Source organism: Echinops telfairi, unplaced genomic scaffold (assembly GCF_000313985.2).
Source record: "Echinops telfairi isolate 266 unplaced genomic scaffold, ASM31398v2 ScPeMD7_4225;HRSCAF=4972, whole genome shotgun sequence".
Taxonomy (NCBI): Eukaryota; Metazoa; Chordata; class Mammalia; order Afrosoricida; family Tenrecidae; genus Echinops; species Echinops telfairi.
Window position 1 is genome coordinate 13,437,366 of NW_022108124.1, and position 3,188 is coordinate 13,440,553.

At 59.2% G+C, this 3,188-nt stretch overlaps 1 protein-coding gene across 2 annotated transcripts in view; it reads right to left on the reverse strand.

Annotated features, from left to right (window-relative positions):
• The window catches only part of XIRP1 (xin actin binding repeat containing 1), a 9,088-nt gene extending 6,427 nt beyond the window's left edge, over positions 1-2,661 (reverse strand). For both annotated transcript variants that reach the window (XM_004708676.2, XM_045294965.1), the window contains exon 1: positions 2,558-2,661. The gene's annotated coding sequence lies outside the window, so the exon portion shown is untranslated. The remainder of the gene's footprint in view (positions 1-2,557) is intronic.
• Between the last annotated feature and the right edge of the window lie 527 nt (positions 2,662-3,188).

Here is a 3,188-nt window from a genome sequence, read left to right on the forward strand (position 1 = left end):
ACCACTCCTGGTAATGTCTGTGTGTCAGAGTTGACGTGAGTTCCAGAAGTACACAGCTAGGTTTGTCTACCCAGGTGGACAGTTAGCAGCCCGGTGCGTGAACTGTTTGCCCTAAATGGGGAGGGGTGGGAGCGACCCTCAAATGGGCATCCATTTCCCTTGGAGATGACATTCCTTTACAGAAAGCAAGAGGGCACCCTTGCGACCTCAGCAGCGAGCTTGCTCACTCCCTGGCCTTTCCCAGGAGGCAAGGTGGGCACCAGCAGGCTTCCCCAGGCTCTGGAGGAAGCCATGTGGGTGTGGAGGCTCAGGAAGGTCACCCGCTATATCGTGGTCAGGCCGAGCCAGGTTCTGAATTCCTGATTCCAGGACTCAGAAGGTCTGACCCTTGGGCCTTCTGGTCTAGCCTCTCATGACAAAAGAATGAGAATGGGCCCCAGAGAAGGGCTTGGTAAAGGAGCGGCGGGCAGTGTAGGCTTGGAGCTCCCAGACCTCATGTGGGGTCTGGACCTGAGAAATAAGAAGGTAGAAAGGAGAATTTTTCTTCCTGGCTATAAAGCCCCTCAGCGGAAAGTGAGGGTGGCCCCTAGGTGGGGGTGTGGGGCCAGGGGACCTTTCGACAGAGACAGGCCTGCCCTTTGCTCCTCCACATGTGTTCACCCAGGGGTCTGTTCACCTTTGGCACCTTATGTGCCCACCAAGACCTACTCTTCATTTTCCCCTCTGCCCTGCCCTCCAGACGGAATCCTTGCCCCTCCTCTTCCTCCTTCCTCACAAAACTAGGGACACTGCTTCTCTTGGCTCTGCCCTTGACCCCTCCATGCCCTGTCACTCTCAAGCCCTTCCCTGGTCTTTGTCTCATGTGTGTCTTATCTGCCTTGTGACAGGTGTACTAAACGCCTCCAGGGGCCAGCAGGGAAGGAATGAGAAGCATGCTGAGCCCCATTGGCTCCTGACCCCTGGCCTGCTCTGCACGGGTACTAAATATAGCCCAGGCCCTGACCGCAGCACTGCAGCCCTGGTCTCTGCCAGTGGGGGCCCGGGGACCCTGGGTGCCCATCCTCTTCTCTACCCCAGGCTTCTCAGGGCCCTGGCCCCACACTAGGTCCTACTCCCTGGTGCAGCAAGATGGGATGCTGGATCCTGAAAACTGCCCCTGGCTGAAGGAACTTGGGGTAGCAGAAGCAGGGACATCGGAAGCAGGTGGGGACAGAACTTCCTCCTCATGCACAGCTCAGGAGGCAGAGGGGGCTCCTGCGCTGCAAGTCCCACCCCACCCCCACAGGTCCTCTGGAAGATACCAGACCCTCCAGACCTGGAGTTCTTAGCTATACAACAGCCTGCTACCCCTGCCCATACTGTTCCCCCAGGGGGCATTTTCCTGGGAGGACCTTATGCCAAAGGCCAACCTGGGCCTGCCGGCCTCTCCCCTGCCCCGTCAGCACCACCGTGGCGTAGCCACAGGCCCCACCCCACCTCCAGGAATCTCCAGTCTCTGCATGTGCCCACAAAGGGCGAGAATCTCAGATGGTAGCAGTGCCAGACCCAGGGACTCTTCAGGGTCACCTAACTCCCTGTTGTTCAGATGGGGCGAGGGGGTGGTGGGAAGGGGGCACTGAGGCCCACAGAGGGAAACGGAGCTCACCATGGACTTGGAGCAAGGCATCGGGAAAAGCCTGGAGCCGGCCCCAGAGGCCTGCATTCCACCGTCCCGCCATCCCCGCCTGGCCCAGGGAGGCTCCCTATGTTTCTAGAGGACACACTGTGGAAGTCCCACCAGATTTACCACGGAGGCCGAAGCCAGAGCCTGGCTTCCTAGGGCAGGGCCAGACTCTCAGAGTGACCTTGCCTTTGCCCTAAATGCTTCCTCCTTGGTCCATCTCTGCAGATTCAGATCTGGACCCCCAATATGAGCCCCAGATCTGGCTAATGGCTTTCCCACCAGACCTCATCACACCCTACCCCAGGTCCCAGGCCAGGGGCACTTGGGGCTGGGCTCAGGCCAGCCTCGGGCAGAAATTCCAGGGCCACGTATGCCAAGACTTGTGCCCACAACAACTGTGTGTGTGTGTGGTGGTGTTATCCTGCCAAAGCCAATCAGGCCTGCCTACCACTCCCCATCCCTCTCAGGCCGCCCCCTACCTTCCATACCTTCCATCTCTCTTTCCTCCCTGGGATCCCCTGGTGGCGGGAACCCTAGAGCCCGAAGGGTTCCCGATTTGTATTTTTAAAGTTGCAGTCCCGGCCAGCTCCTCCTGGGGAAGGCCTGGATCATTTCTAGGCAGACGGACAATGACCTGTCTGCTCTGCTGGCTCAGGCCTGTGGTGGCCGCTCTGAGTTCTCCAACAGGTGTGTGTGTGGTGGTGGTGGTGGGGGGCGGCACATGCACTGACTCTGCTCTGTGGATTCTTTGGGCCAGAGACCTCTCCACTCACAGACCCAGCCACACGGCCCTTAGACCTCTTCCCCCTCCAGCCACCGCCACTCACACTACCCTGGGGGGATTCCAGCCTGGAGGGCCACCTGCCATGGCTGGGCCATTGGACAGGTACTTACAGCTCTGGGTCTGTGGCAGGTGTGGGCTGCAGGGGTCGGTCGTTCCTCTCGGTGTCCCTGCTATGCTGGTCAGGTCAGCTGCCTGGTCGTTGCCCTGTCTCCTCCGTCGTCCGGGTCTCTGTCCCCTGCCAGGCTGGGGCAGCTGCCTTTATCTTGTTGGCTGTGGGGGTGGGCAGGGGAGGTTAAGTTCAGAGAATGAAGTGGCTCGGTTATTTTTAGGGCTTGTGGAAATCGCTCTTCCATGCAGGGAATCACTTACATGGCCTTGCCGTGGGGGAGGGGAGGGGCCCAGGAGAGCTTCATTCATCCCAGGTCGGAGTCTAGGCTTGGAGCTAGTGACTCAGCTGTGTACCCGGTGGGGACCACCTGGGCGATTTTGAGGGGTGAATAAGGAGAAGGTATCTGACCCCCTAGGTGGTCTCCGGCCATCAATGACCTATGCAGCTGGCAGACTGGAGGCCCCTTCAGGACAGGGCCACCCCCTCCCAGGTCTATTCCTGGTCTTAGTGCTTCTGAGAGTAAGGCCAAACTCTCCTCTTTCATCCCTCCCTGCACTCAAAGGCTCCCCTTCTCTTATCGTTATGGGGTCCCTTCAGTTACCCATGGTTACCATGCTCGACCGCTCCAGCCC